We start from the raw sequence: 16,629 nt of genomic DNA on the forward strand, positions 1-16,629 counted from the left end.
TACAGTCTGCAAATAGTCTGCAATCAAGATGGAGAGGTTCATCTGAGCGTGAGAATTGAATTCTGGGCCCTGGACTGAGTTTCCTCCTGTCTGCCTGCTCTGAGCCTCTCTGAGTCTAGTGGGCCTGGCCCGCCCTACCATACCTCCTTGCCCGTCCAAATAAAATTTTAAAATATTAATAATTTATTTGACCGAGACGGCGCCCCTCTGCACCCCTCTGTCTCAGTATGTGTAGACCATGTATCTGATGCTGTCTGGACCGAAAGAGTATGGCATGTCGTACTATTTCTGTCCAGACAGCATCAGATAGATGGGCTACATGTAGTAAGACAGAGGGGCGCTGTTTTGCTCGCTTGGTTGCTTTCTCCGATTTCTCCGGCTGTGGATGCGCACTGGAGACACATTGCGTATCACCGCATAACATGGTGTCTGAACGGTCACACGCTCCTTAAAGCGAGTGCGGGGAGTTGGCTATTTATGGGGGGGTCATAAACCTTACTCACAGGCCAACGTCACGACACCTGACTTCCCACCTTTGGGACAATGACTCCCATTGTCAGGGCAGAGACATGAACACCTCGTCATTATACAGATCTCTGGATTCAGCCACTTGGGAATTGGAAAGGAAAGTTGTCGGGTGCACAGTGAACTGTTCAGATGCCGGCTTCCTCTAAAGCAGGGGTGTCAATCTCATTCCATGGAGGGCCTAGTGTCTGTGGATTTTTTTCTTCTTCTCTCAATTAAGACCTAGACAACCAGGTGGAGTTCTTTACTAATTAGTGACCTTAATTCATCAGTCAAGTACAAGGGAGGAGCGAAAGCCCACAGACACTCGGCCTTCCGCGAAATGAGTTTGACATACAGTATGTGCTCTAATGTAAATTGATGTTTTGCCAAAATTATATAATTTCTCCTGTCTAAATAAAATCATTTGAAATATTTCACCAGAGGGCATGACTGAGCCACAGAGGATCATTAGCTTCTTTGAAAACATAGCTGTGTATTGTTTCAAGGTGCATAGGTCTATGCCTATTTGGGAAGCCCACAATTTGGGCAGAGCGCGTGGTAATAGGCCTAGCTGATTATTGAGTTGCGGCTGTCAGTGAAAAGGTTCTCAAATATGTATGAAGATAATGTGTCTTGAGTATAATTTAAAATGTTGAGACAAGAAGTGGAGGGTGTTGGGTGAAGATATGGTGCGTCTCTCTCCGTCCATACACTCAGTTCTCCACAGGGCCGGCCCTGGACATTCTGCCCCCCCCCCCCTTTTTTTTTTTAAGTTTCCGGGAATAATGGACAGGGAAATAGGCATTCTTACCATATTTATGAATGTCAAACCAGAGTGTCTTGTTTGCAACACTGTTTGCAAATAATGACATCTTAGACATCCTTATGAATCTAAGCATGGCACTTTCAAAATGTACCTTTCCATCCAGACAGAGCAGAAAAATGTAAGCTTCAACTGCTGGCTGCTCGTCTGTTGTATAACCCAGCAAGAGAAGTGCTTCCCTAAAAGCTGCCTGGGTTTAAACAAACATCTTCTCTTTTCAGAAAGAGAAAAGCTCAATTAATAGGGACAGAATAGCAAAGTCAATTTTTTTTATCTCCTTGAATATTATAGGCTGCAGCTCAGCTTCAGAATGTCATAGAGAGGAATCAATCTATCTCCATATGCATCAGAGTCACGTCTTTCGCAGGCATTTTAGACCTTGTTTCTACCATAAGGCGTCACTGAGTTAAGCATTGTTATAGAACACTTGATATAATCTGGATACGTTTCATGTATTTATTTCAAAATATAAAGTAAACAATAGATATCATTGTTGCCCTTTTCTTTAACAAAGGGTATGTGATACCCTCACTCAATTGAAGCTCTGGTTTTAACCAAACACACCAAGCCCTTCCCAGACACGGAGGTATTTAATCAGTGCATGCGACAGTATTGGAGTATTTGGCTATACCAAAATCTATGAATAGCAAAATTGTGTCTGTCAAACAGGTAGGCTTACCACTGGAATAGGAAGAAATACAGTGGCAAGAAAAAGTATGTGAACCCTTTGGAATTACCTGGATTTCTGCATAAATTGGTCATTACATTTGATCTGATTTTCATCTAAGTCACAACGATAGACAAACATAGTATGCTTAAACTAATGACACACACATTATTGTATTTGTCTTGTCTATATTGAATACATCATTTAAACAATACATTATCCAGAAGCTAATTGGAGTCAGGAGTCAGCTAACCTGGAGTCCAATCAATGAGACGAGATTGGAGATGTTGGTTAGAGCTTCCTTGCCCTGTAAAAAAACAATAAAAAAATGTGAGTTTGCTATTCACAAGAAGCATTGCCTGATGTGAACCATGCCTCGAACAAAAGAGATCTCAGAAGACCTAAGATGAAGGATTGTTGACTTGCATAAAGCTGGAAAGGGTTACAAAAGTATCTCTAAAAGCCTTCATGTTCATCAGTCCACAGTAAGACAAATTGTCTATAAATGGAGAAAGTTCAGCATTGATGCTACTCTCCCTAGGAGTGGCCGTCCTGCAAAGATGACTGCAAGAGCACAGCGCAGAATGCTCAGTGAGGTTAAGAAGAATCCTAGAGTGTCAGCTAAAGACTTACAGAAATCTCTGGAACATATTAACATCTCTGTTGACGAGTCTACAATACGTAAAACACTAAACAAGAATGGTGTTCATTGGAGGACACCACGGAAGAAGTCACTGCTGTCCAAAAAAAACATTGCTGCACATCTGAAGTTTGCAAAAGTGCACCTGGATGTTCCACAGCGCTACTGGTAAAATATTCTGTGGACAGATGAAAATACAGTTGTTTGGAAGGAACACACAACACTATGTGTGGAGAAAAAAAGGCACAGCACACCAACATCAAAACCTCATCCCAACTGTAAAGTATGGTGGAGGGAGCATCATGGTTTGGGGCTGCCTCAGGGCCTGGACAGCTTGCTATCACCGACGGAAAAATGAATTCCCAAGTTTATTAACACATTTTGCAGGAGAATGTTAGGCTGTCTGTCCGCCAATTGAAGCTCAACAGAAGTTGGGTCACGCAACAGGACAACAACCCAAAACACAGAAGTAAATCAACAACAGAAGAAAATATGCCTTCTCCCCAGTTGAGATGCTGTGACATGACCTGAAGAGCGCAGTTCACACCAGACATCCCAAGAACATTGCTGAACTGAAACAGTTTTGTAAAGAGGAATGGTCCAAAATTCCTCCTGACCGTTGTGCAGGTCTGATCCACAACTACAGAAAACGTGGTTGAGGTTATTGCTGCCAAAGGAGGGTCAACCATTTATTAAATCCAGGGGTTCGCATACTTTTCCCACCCTGCACTGTGAATGTTTACATGGTGTGTTCAATAAAGACAAGAAAACGTATAATTGTTTGTGTGTTGTTAGTTTAAGCGGACTGTGTTTGTCTATTGTTGTGAGCTAGATGAAGATCAGATAACATTTTATGACCAAGTTATGCAGAAATCCAGGTATTTCCAAAGGGTTAACATACTTTTTCTTGCCACTGTTGTCTCCAATTACATACAGTTGAAGTTTACATACACTTAGGTTGGAGTCATTAAAACTCGTTTTTTCAACCACTCCACACATTTCTTGTTAACAAACTATAGTTTTGGCAGTCGGTTAGGACATCTACTTTGTGCATGACACGATACATTTTTCCAAGAATTGGTTACAGACAGATTATTTCACTTATAATTCACTGTATCACAACTCCAGTGGGTCAGAAATGTACATACACTAAGTTGACTGTGCCTTTAAACAGCTTGGAAAATTCCAGAAAATTATATCATGGATTTAGAAGCTTCTGATAGGCTAATTGACATCATTTGAGTCAATTGGAAGTGTACCTGTGGATGTATTTCAAGGCCTACCTTCAAACTCAAACTCAGCCAAGACCTCAGAAAAAAAATTGAAGACCTCCACAAGTCTGGTTCATTCTTGGGAGCAATTTCCAAACGCCTGAAGGTACCACATTCATCTGTACAAACAATAGTACGCAAGTGTAAACACCATGGGACCACTCAGCTGTCATACCGCTCAGGAAGGAGACACGTTCTGTCTCCTAGAGATGAACGCACTGTGGTGCGAAAAGTGCAAATCAATCCCAGAACAACAGCAAAGGACCTTGTGAAGATGCTGGAGGAAACAGGTACAAATGTATCTATATCTACAGTAAAATGAGACCTATATCGACATAACCTGAAAGGCCGCTCAGCAAGGAAGAAGCCACTGCTCCAAAACCACCATAAAAAAGCCAGACTACGGTTTGCAACTGCACATGGGGACAAAGATCGTACTTTTTGGAGAAATGTCCTCTGGTCTGATGAAACAAAAATAGAACTGTTTGGCCATAATGACCATCCTTATGTTTGGAGGAAAAAGGAGGAGGATTGCAAGCTGAAGAACACCATCCCAACCGTGAAGCACTGGGGTGGCAGCATCATGTTGTGGGTGTGCTTGGCTGCAGGAGGGACTGGTGCACTTCACAAAATAGATGCCATCATGAGGCAGGAAAAATATGTGGATATATTGAAGTAACATTTCAAGACATCAGTCAGGAAGTTAAATCGTGGTCGTAAATGGGTCTTCCAAATGGACAATGACCCCAAGCATGCTTCCAAAGTTGTGGCAAAATGGCTTAAGAACAGCAAAGTCAAGGTATTGGAGTGGCCATCACAATGCCCTGACCTCAATCCTATAGAACATTTGTGGGCAGAACTGAAAAAGTGTGTGCAAGCAAGGAGGCCTACAAACCTGACACAGTTATACCAGCTCTGTCAGGAGGAATGGGCCAAAATTCTCCCAACTTATTGTGGGAAGCTTGTGGAAGACTACCCGAAATGTTTGACCCAAGTTAAACAATTTAAAGGCAATGCTACCAAATACTAATTGAGTGTATCTAAACTTCTGACCCACTGGGAATGTGATGAAAGCTGAAATAAATCATTCTCTACTATTATTCTGATATTTCACATTCTTAAAATAAAGTGGTGATCCAAACTGACCTAAGACAGGGACTTTTTACTTGGATTAAATGTCAGGAATTGTGAAAAACTGAGTTTAAATGTATTTGGCTAAGGTGTATCAAAACTTCCGACTTCAACTGTATGTAATTCTATGATTATGCCCATAGAAAATTTTGGAATTTTACTTCAACCCCTGCATTGGAGAATTACAGTGTTGCTATCACAATGCAGCCACCTGCCTATAGTAGGAAACCGCGTTTCTTATTAATAAATACCACCTGTTAACACACATGGCACGATCCATTCATTGTTACAATACAAAATACCACTTTTATATAACATATTTAACATATATTTCAATATTCCAGTAGAACTGTAAAAAAGAGTAAGGTCATTTGAGCTTCAGAAAGAAGTACTTTCATAAATGCATGGCGGACTTCGTTTCGCTAGATTAGTGTAAAATAAGCTTTATGTCAATGACCCAGCCTTAACAAATTTTGTTTATTTATATATCGAATTTGATTGTCCAACATCAGTTTCAGCATTTATTTATTTTTTCTCCGCCTAAAGTGGCTTCTTTCTTCTTCTGTGGTGCTGCATTGCAGTCAGCAATTTTTTCTCACGGTAGCTAAAGGTCCTAAAATCCAATCATCTGAGAGAGACAGAGAGAGAGAGAGAGAGAGCAAAATTAGGATGTAGTCTATTTAAATCTAAAAATACAAAGTTAACAGGTGATAGATAATTGAATAATCTCTCATAATTGAGTACTACTTCATGATTCCATCAAAGATACCCGGCATTTCCACAAACTTCAGAAAGTTCCCATTATTTGGCTCATTCACCCTGTCGGTGGTCTCACGTAACGGAATGTTCTGGGTGGTCATTACGCGTATCAGAGCAATGAGCCTCTGCAGCACCTGCTGCCAGTGGAGAGTCTCTCAGTCAATAGCCCGTTTGGCTTGTGCGTCGATAGTTTGCTTGGAGACCATCCTGGTTTGCAGCAAAAACAGTATACTTTTTATAGGAATAGACAAGCAATGGTCTCTCCACTCTCTTTGTTCGCCATCCTCCTATTGTAGTTGGCCACCGAAAACTTTTGTCGCCCCTCATCTCTTGGGAAATTCCCCTCCTTATCCTGATGTGGCCCAGCCTGCACTAACATATCCCGTAAAGATCCATTCATATATTTTGGCCACTCACCGGGATCGTTTATGTTTTTTGTCTGGGAGTTGGATGTAGCAGCAGCACAACTGTCATCGGGGACGGGGAGCGATGAATCTGAGTCCGGGTCCAAGATATTAGGGTCTTCAACGGCATTGTTTGGAGGTGTGGCTAGGCCTGGTGCACATACCTGTCCTTTTCCAGCCAGAGAGCTGTCATCATCGGTGGAAGTGCATGGCTCGGACTCCTCCGGTTTGCCCTCTTCGCTGCTAAACTCAGCAAAAAAAGAAACGTCCTCTCACTGTTAACTGCGTTTATTTTCAGCAAACTTAACATGTGTAAATATTTGTATGAACATAACAAGATTCAACAACTGAGACATAAACTGAACAAGTTCCACAGACATGTGACTAACTGAAACCGAATAATGTGTCCCTGAACAAAGGGGGGGGTGTAACAGTCAGTATCTGGTGTGGCCACCAGCTGCGTTAAGTACTGCAGTGCATCTCCTCCTCATGGACTGCACCAGATTTGCCAGTTCTTGCTGTGAGATGTTACCCCACTCTTCCACCAAGGCACCTGCAAGTTCCCAGACATTTCTGGGGGGAATGGCCCTAGCCCGCACCCTCCAACAGGTCCCTGTCTTGCAGAAAATCACGCACAGAATGAGCAGTATGGCTGGTGGCATTGTCATGCTGGAGGGTCATGTCAGGATGAGCCTGCTTGAGGGGTACCACATGAGGGAGGAGGATGTCTTCCCTGTAACGCACAGCATTGAGATTGCCTGCAATGACAACAAGCTCAGTCCGATGATGCTGTGACACACCACCCCAGACCCTGACGGACCCTCCACCTCCAAATCGATCCCGCTCCAGAGTACAGGTCTCGGTATAACGCTCATTCCTTCGATGATAAACGCATCACCCCTGGTGAGACAAAACTGCGACTCGTCAGTGAAGAGCACTTTTTGCCAGTCCTGTCTGGTCCAGCGACGGTGGGTTTGTGCCCATAGGCAATGTTGTTGCCGGTGATGTCTGGTGAGGACCTGCCTTACAACAGGCCTACAAGCCCTCAGTCCAGCCTCTCTCAGCCTATTGCGGACATTCTGACCACTGATGGAGGGATTGTGCATTCCTGGTGTAACTCGGGCAGTTGTTGTTGCCATCCTATACCTGTCCCACAGGTGTGATGTTCAGATGTACCGATCCTGTGCAGGTGTTGTTACATGTGGTCTGCCACTGCGAGGACAATCATCTGTCTCACAGTACGGACATTGCAATGTATTGCCCTGGCCACATCTGCAGTCCTCATGCCTCCTTGCAGCATGCCTAAGGCACGTTCACGCAGATGAGCAGAGACCCTGGGCATCTTTCTTTTGCTGTTTTTCAGAGTCAGTAGAAAGGCCTCTTTAGTGTCCTAAGCTTTCATAACTGTGACCTTATTGCCTACCGTCTGTAAGCTGTTAGTGTCTTAACAACAGTTCCACAGGTGCATGTTCATTAATTGTTTATGGTTTGTTGAACAAGCATGGGAAACAGTGTTTAAACCCTTTACAATGAAGATCTGTGAAGTTATTTGGATTTTTACAAATTATCTTTGAAAGACAGGGTCCTGAAAAAGGGACGTTTCTTTTTTTGCTGAGTTTATAATCAGCGAACGGGGCTTCGTTGTTCTCGGCGAATGAATGGCCTGTCCTTGGAGGCTTGTCATTCTCCACACGGACTGATGGACATTGCTGTACGCTGATACATTTCAGCAGCGAATTTCTTTGGGTTAGAGATTTTGCCTCTTTTCTCATTCGTTTTTTAAAATACTCGCTTCCTGATAATAATATTCGCTTCCAGTTTTTGTCTTTTAGACATGTTAGCAAATTGTTTCAAATCTCTATAGTTTACGAAATCTCTATAGCTTGCGAAATGTATATCCACTAGTAGTAGCTAGCTAACATTAACAGGCTAGGTTACGCTACTGCCTAAATCACTAATCGTCTTCGTCCCACACAAACATAAAAAACAATACAATAATTTCATTGGAAGATTCATTTTTATTAATGTTTCACAATTGGATAATCCCATTTAAACACACACATCACCATAGCTACCAAGGATCGTGGGAGTGAGCTTCTGGAGAAGCGGGAATGGGGTGGGGATGGGAACTGCAGCAACGCTATGAGCCGGTGGCTGGGGTGCCACCGGTTGTGTAGTAGCCGATCAGGGGCACCGGAGGGCGGCAGCCAATTGTCAAAATGCCGCCCCAAATTCAAGTGCCGCCATAGGCGGCTGCCTAATCTTGCCTAATGGGAGGGCTGGCCCTGGTTCTCCAGAATGCTCTCAGCTGTCTTCCCGCCAATTCTTCTGCATTCATTGTTTCATTGTGTGAATTGTTTTCTCTTTAATTGTTTATTTTGATCAATTCCCCATTACGTCAACAGTAGCCCTAGTAAATGTACCATTAATCCCCGTCATTTGGTTGAATTAATTTATGTTAATTAATGTATTAATTACAGTAATTTATCATTCTCTGAGTGGAAACGTTTTTTGCAGAGTTCACAACCTGCTACACTATTGAGAAACAAGTTTTGATTTATTTCATAACCATCATTTCCAAGTTTTGTCAATTTTTTTCATTGTTTTTTGTTTGGGGTGCTCCATGTGAGCAATGAGCGTGTGTCTGGTTTCTCTGTCCTGATAACGTTGAGGGAGCGTGTGTCTGGTTTCTCTGTCCTGATAATGTTGAGGGAGCGTGTGTCTGGTTTCTCTGTCCTGATAATGTTGAGGGAGCGTGTGTCTGGTTTCTCTGTCCTGATAACGTTGAGGGAACGCACGCGTGCGCATGAGCATAGATGTAGGCCTACCTGGCCTGCTGCTCGCAAATGTAGGAAAGTGCCCATTTGAGAATGTCTGATTTTTAATTGTCTTAACTCACCACTCCATCACTAATAAGCTGAGGTTCACAGTACGTTTTTCTTCACCTCACGCAGTAAGTCAATGAAATTTGCTTTTTTAACATCCATTGCAAATTATGTTAGTTCCTCACGATATTAGAAACTAAATTCCAACGCTCCCGGTCTCGATAATCACCAAGCCTCAGTGTGAAAGCAAAATACCATGATCTGATGATCCGATTATCCAGTTTAAAAATATCATGATCTGATGATCCCATATATCCAGTGTAAAAATATCATGATCTCATGATCCCATATATCCAGTGTAAAAATATCATGATCTGATGATCCCATATATCCAGTGTAAACGGCAGCTGTCTGGAAACTCTGAGAGTCCGGAAAAGGCTAGTTGATACAATGTTGCTAGTGCCGGATCCAGTTAATTGATTTGATACAATATTGCACTTCACTAGCGATAGCTCAAGTCAAGACAGATAGATAGGGAGGCAGACAGTTGGAGTAGAGAGATGAATGCGATTGAAATAACCTGAACTTTCATCAGGATATTTTCTACTGTTTTTATTTGCCAGCTTTAGGCCTGTTTATTTTAATTAGTTGACGATTGAAGTTGAGGTATAGGCCTACTGCTGCATTGGCCTATAGGCTATAAAATCTAATTTTATTGGTCCTGAGGGGGAATAGGTTTTGTTGTGCCCTCTTCACGACTGTCTTGGTGTGCTTGGACCATGTTAGTTTGTTGGTGATGTGGACACCAAGGAACTTGAAGCTCTCAACCTGCTCCACTGCAGTCCGTCGATGAGAATGGGGCCGTGCTTGCTCCTGTAGTCCACAATCACCTCTTTTGTCTTGATCACATTGAGGGAGAGGTTGTTGTCCTGGCATCACACGGCCAGGTTTCTGACCTCCTCCCTATAGGCAGTCTCGTCATTGTCGGTAATCAGGCCTACCACTGTTGTGTCATCGGCAAACTTAATGATGGTGTTGGAGTCGCGCCTGGCCGTGCAGTCATGAGTGAACAGGGAGTATAGGAGGGGACTGAGCACGCACCCCTGAGGGCCCCTGTGTTGAGGATCAGCGTGGCGGATGTGTTGTTATCTACCCTTACCACCTGGGAGCGGTCCGTCAGGAAGTCCAGGATCCAGTTGCACAGGGAGGTGTTTAGCTCCGACAGTGCAGTAATATTTAACAAGTAATATCCAACAAATTACACAACATATACTCAATACACACAAATCTAAGTAGGAATGAATTAAGACTATATAGATATGGATGAGTAGTGTCAGAGTGGAACGGACTAAGATATAGAATACAGTATATACATATGAGATGAGTAATGCAAGATATGTAAACAGTATTAAGTGAATGAGATACTGTAGAGTAGTATAGAAAACAATATATACAGTTGAAGTCGGAAGTTTACATACATCTTAGCCAAATACATTTAAGCTCAGTTTTTCACAATTCCTGCCATTTAATCCTAGTAAAAATTCCCTGTCTTAGGTCAGTTAGGATCACCACTTTATTTTAAGGATGTGAAATGTCAGAATAATAGTAGAGAGTGATTTATTTCAGCTTTTATTTCTTTCATCACATTCCCAGTGGGTCAGAAGTTTACATACACTCAATTAGTATTTGGTAACATTGCCTTTAAATTGTTTAACTTGGGTCAAATGTTTCGGGTAGCCTTCCACAAGCTTCCTACAATAAGTTGGGTGAATTGTGGCCCATTCCTCCAAAGTACGTTCATCTCTAGGAGACAGAATGCGTCTCCATCCTGAGCGGTATGACGGCTGCGTGGTCCCATGGTGTTTATACTTGTGTACTATTGTTTGTACAGATGAACGTGGTACCTTCAGGCGTTTGGAAATTGCTCCCAAGGATGAACCAGACTTGTGGAGGTCTACAATTTTTTTCTAAGGTCTTGGCTGATTTCTTTTGATTTTCCCATGATGTCAAGCAAAGAGGCACTGTGTTTGAAGGTAGGCCTTGAAATACATCCACAGGTACACCTCCAATTGACTCAAATTATGTCAATTAGCCTATCAGAAGCTTCTAAAGCCATGGCATCATTTTCTGGAATTTTCCAAGCTGTTTAAAGGCACAGTCAACTTAGTGTATGTAAACTTCTGACCCGCTGGAATTGTGATACAGTGAATTATAAGGGAAATAATCTGTCTGTAAACAATTGTAGGAAAAATTACTTGTGTCATGCACAAAGTAGATGTCCTAACCGACTTGCCAAAGCTATAGTTTGTTAACAAGACATTTGTGGAGTGGTTGAAAAACGAGATTTTATGAATTTAATGTAAACTTCTGACTTCAACTGTATGTACACACTGCCCACAAAATGAGGTGGAAACTGAGCTGCACTTCCTAACCTCCTGCCCAATGTATGACCATATTAGAGACACATATTTCCCTCAGATTACACAGATCCACAAAGATTTTGAAAACAAACCTGATTTTGTTCAACTCCCATATCTACTGGGTGAAATACCACAGTGTGCAATAACAGCAGAAAGATTTGTGACCTGTTACCACAAGTAAAGGGCAGCCAGTTAAGAACAAACACCATTGTAAATACAACCCATATTTTTGTTTATTTATTTAACCATTTAACCATTCATATATACATAATATGACATTTGAAATGTCTTTATTCCTTTGGGACTTCTGTGAGTGTAATGTTTACTGTTCATTTTTATTGTTTATTTCACTTTTGTTTATTATCTTCTTCACTTGCTTTGGCAATGTTAACATATGTTTCCCATGCCAATAAAGCCCCTTGAATTGAATTGAATTATCTGGCTCATCAGAGCTGCTGAGCCTATGGGGATGTGGGGGGATGCAGGACATCTCTGAACCCCTGGCCCTGTACTGAGCAGCGGTATCGATCTTTGGGTATGGGGTCAGCCAGATAAGAGAGGGGGGCTGTTTTCATTTAGATTTGCCTTCATAGAGTTAGTTAGCTGAACTCCTGTGTTACTGATGGAGCAGAGCGATATGCTCAGAATACTGAAAGCCAACATTTCAATTCAAGTGTGGCTCTTATTCAAAGGTTTATTATCTGTGTAAGAAACATGATAACCTATTAATTTCAAACATTTTCAATCAGTTTCTGACTCATGTTTATCTTTAACATTCATGAGTTTTTTTCACTCTCTCTCTCTCTCTCTCTCTCTCTCTCTCTCTCTGTGGTAAAAGAGAGAAGTGTTTTTGTGTGTCATAGTATTCCACATGCAAGGAGAACACAACACTGTCAGTCTTGTCATCTAGTCATCTCCTCCAGATGAGGATTGAAGTGTGCTTCTGTCCCAGGGTTCCAGAGACAGTTTTCCAATAAATATTGAGGCAACGCTCATTAGAGGATGTCAACAAACCAAATGTTGGATCTGACGTATTCAGAGGTGCATTATACTTTTGCTGATGTTGTCCTTGAGCTTGACTGCTTTACTAAATGCACCCAGTTGAAATGGATGGTGGATAAAAGTGTGAGTGAGTTCAGGCAGACAAAGGGGAAATGGGCAACAGGACAGAACATTGTGTGTTGTGCTGGAAGTGTCAAGTTTTGTTTTCCAGGCAGCTAAAGGGTACTTGTGCCAAGCTAGTGCAAGGGTCATGGCACTCCAGCAGACTCAACTCCTCTGATCCTGGGGTAAGTGACAGAGGGGACTGCTTGTCACCAGTGTCTATGGGCCTGGTCCTACATTTACATTGTCTAGTCATTCCTTTCAGCAGGCGCTGTAGACTATCGTTGTTAGTCAGTGACTAACAAGTCGTTGACAAGATCATTTGCTGTACATACTGTCATTGGAAGAAGTTGTGGTTGAAGTAGCAAGCGATTCATCTGAACAAGGAGGTGACAGTGTTGAACATCAAGTGTGTTGTAGTCTATTGGTGGAGATAAAGAGCAGAGAAAAACAGGAGGATAGTTAGTGTCCCCTCTCCTCTTCTAGCAGCACACTGTTTGTGTATGCAGTTCACAGGGAGGTGACCCCTGATTGCTTTGGATGGGAGTCAGGTAGTGTGAGTGATTGGGATACGGCATGCAGAGGCTGGATCTATGGGCGTTAAATATTTCCCCTGAAGCTGCAGGACTCCTCATTGATTTTCCCTCCGATCCTCATCCCCCTAACTCCCAACTTTTTATTTTGCCACAGCAAATCTCTGTCTCTATTGATCCCAAGATAAGTGTCTTTGAAAGTCATTTCATTGTGATGGTTGGGCAGAAAACAGCAATTTCTTTGATGAATTACATCAAATAATCCTTTAAATATTTATCAGTCGGCTAATTTTGTGCCATTGGAGTAATGGAAGTGCTGATGTGGACACACTCGAATGGCTCCCTCCTCTTCCTCCTCTTCCTCCTCTCCCCCAGGCCTTTTACTGTTCAGACTACTGTTGGCACTGTCTGGAAAAATGACAAACAGGAGTGAGAGTGTTGATGAGTGTTTATCACACCGTAACCAAGAGCAACGTTTCTACTATACAAGCTATTAACGCCTGGCCATAAAAAGGAGCAACAGAGGAGAGTTATGAGAGGAGAGCTGCTGAGATGGCCGTTCTCTAAAGGGCCTACATGGACACCAGGAAACGTTAGTTGGATTAGATGGCTGAACACCAAGCATCTCATTTTGTTTATATGCAATTTGGCCCAGTTTTTGGTCTGTGTCTGGCATTGCATGTCTCCCCTCCCACTGTCACAGATCTTTCATTGGAATGACGTGGTTACAACGTTGATTCAACCGGTGTGTGCCCAGTGGGCTGACGCTACAGTCTCATCTTAGGAACAGCATCAACGTTCTCTATCAGAGGAGTGATTCCTTTTCAGAATGTCTTCTAAGCCTGGAGAACAAAGCGTGTGAGAGAGTGGCCCTCTTGTCCAGCTAAACCCCTCATTATCATCCCAGGGCCCCTCTCCTTTCAGGCCTCTCTAATTAGCTGTTGGCTAGCCTCCGCTTTGGAGCAGCGCGACCTTGTGGCTGGAGGTGTGTGGTACAACACTGCATTTTAATGTGCCATGTCAGATGAAGCATCGTGCCTTGGCTGTTGTATGCTGCTCAGTCTTTGTGTCCTCAAGCATCTCCCCCCTGCCAGGGTGACTCAGTGCCACGGTTCAGGCCTTGTGTTTACTTCCCATGGAGCATGTTGGGACCTGCCAGGGCCACTCTGTGCCCAGTGCCCAGCAGTGTCTCAGGGCTTTAGAGCTGGCCATCTGTGGTGTGGGCCTGGGTGAGGAGAGAAGAGGGTCCGATTGTTCCCACAGGAGCAAGCTAGGCAGAGGTGATCCACCTGTAAAAACGTCCCTGGCTGGGTGGTTGAGATATGTTTCAGTCTGGCCATAATTACAGCCTAATGAGGTAAACTCAGCCTGTCAGACAAACAGTTACTCTGCTAAAGGAGATTGGAGAGAATGTATAAAGTACAGAGAAGAGGAGTGTCTTCTTCACTGAAGTTAGGCTTGCCAGTCAGTGATGAGATGAGATGGGAGGGCTCAGGGCTGGGTAGCCAGGCGGTACCCTGCAGGTTTTCCCATTTTCTCATTGAATGACTAGAAGCTTTTCAATGCTCCAAATGCTTTTTGTAGCTCTGCATGGATAATTTCCCACAAAATGGTTTGAATTGAAGCTGGCATGGCTGTAGTGCTTAGTTGAGGGAACTGATAAAGGCAAATGGACATGTGTAAATCCTCATGCAGAATGATTATCTTCTTAATGGACTTAACTCATTTTGCTGGGATAATAACCACCGTTAAAATAATTCACTCTGCTAGGCCTGGTCTGACTTATTAGATTCTGGATGTCCCTGACTCTGTTGACTTACTGTACCTTCCCTTTCACATTGGTAATGGCCTTTTACATCACTGGAAATGATTGTGGTGAAAGGGCTCGATGAATCTCCATGCTAACTCTGTCTCATCATTTAGCCTTGTATTAGATCCACTCGTTTTTATGTAGTTGGAAAAACAAGCCTAATTTATTGTGCCACACAGCTGCCAATATGAATTTGGTGTTTGTTGCAGATAACTGAATTAGATTTCCAATAAAAGTCATTAACCCCCTGCGTCAAATGAATGCTACATGCCATGGTGCTCACTGGTGATTAGTAGAAACACAGACACTGATGAGAAATCAGTCACAGTCAGTGGTACTTGGTGTCCTGACCTGCAGAGCTCTGAATGTCGTACCACATTAGTTACATCACAATACATTCAGATTCAACATTCCTCTGCTGAATCTCTCACTGACTAGGCCTATCTGAGATGGCTCAGTCTACACCTCAGCTTAATCATCAACCCAATGTTTGTTGTCTCTTTTGAATTAGCTAAGGAATACTGTCTAAGTTCTGCAATAAATGTGTTATAAAATCAATTGCATCGTATACTAGCAAACTTTCCCTTTGAAGAAGATCAACTATTTTTATTTTAATAAAGAAAGGGCTAGCTGCTAGCAGTTTATTTCTAGTTCTTAAGCTTTTCCTTTCGGCACATGAACCATGGCTGTTTATCATTTACAATATTGACCATGGGGTAGTGTCAATAGCACCTGCTCTCCGGGCCGGGCCCGGCCTGCATACCTCTGGATCAGTTTCACTTCCTTCACCATCCCCATGAGGTCACAGCACACTATTGTCTTCTACCAAACTGCTGGCCTACAGCAGGGGTTATAAAAGAGGTACTATACCTTCCGAAAGTATGTGTGAGAAGCAGACAAACTTATTAAAGTGTCTTACCTCAGACAGGGGTTTCTGTTAACAAGGAGAAGATGGATTCCTCTGCCTCCTGTCACAATGTGTGATACGGAGTGTGGAGTAACTGATTGACTATTGTATGGCCACATTTGGGAAAATCAACCACTGAGGAAGATGTGGTTTCAATGTTGGGAGAACTCCATGTCAATATCCCCTCCCCCCTACCCCTACCCTAACCCTACCCTACCCTACCCCTCCCCCTACCCCTAACCCTACCCAACCCTACCCCTATCCCTACCCCTACCCCTACCCCTACCCTACCCCTACCCCTACCCCTTCCCCTACCCCTACCCCTACCCTAACCCTACCCTACCCTACCCCTCCCCCTACCCCTAACCCTACCCAACCCTACCCCTACCCCTACCCCTACCCCTACCCTACCCCTACCCCTACCCCTTCCCCTACCCCTACCCCTACCCCTTCCCCTACCCCTTCCCCTACCCCTACCCTACCCCTACCCCTACCCCTTTCCCTAACCCTACCCTACCCCTACCCCTTCCCCTACCCCTACCCTACCCTACCTCTACCCCTACCCCTACCCTACCCCTACCCCTACACCTACCCCTTCCCCTACCCCTTCCCCTACCCCATCCCCTCCCCTACCCCTACCCTACCCCTACCCCTAACCCTTCCCCTACCCCTACCCTACCCTACCCTACCCCTTCCCCAACCCTACCCCTACCCCTTCCCCTACCCCTTCCCCTACCCCTACCCCTTCCCCTACCCCTACCCCTACCCCTAACCCTTCCCCTACCCCTTCCCCTACCCCTCCCCTACCCCTACCCCTACCCCTTCCCC

The 16,629-nt window shown here is 43.6% G+C and overlaps 1 protein-coding gene across 10 annotated transcripts in view; it reads left to right on the top strand.

Moving 5' to 3' along the window:
* Nucleotides 1-16,629, top strand: part of LOC106562332 (pleckstrin homology domain-containing family A member 7) — a 178,050-nt gene that overhangs the window by 49,988 nt on the left and 111,433 nt on the right. The gene's annotated exons all lie outside the window — the stretch shown is intronic.

This window comes from Salmo salar, chromosome 11, assembly GCF_965601325.2.
Source record: "Salmo salar chromosome 11, fSalSal1, whole genome shotgun sequence".
NCBI lineage: Eukaryota > Metazoa > Chordata > Actinopteri > Salmoniformes > Salmonidae > Salmo > Salmo salar.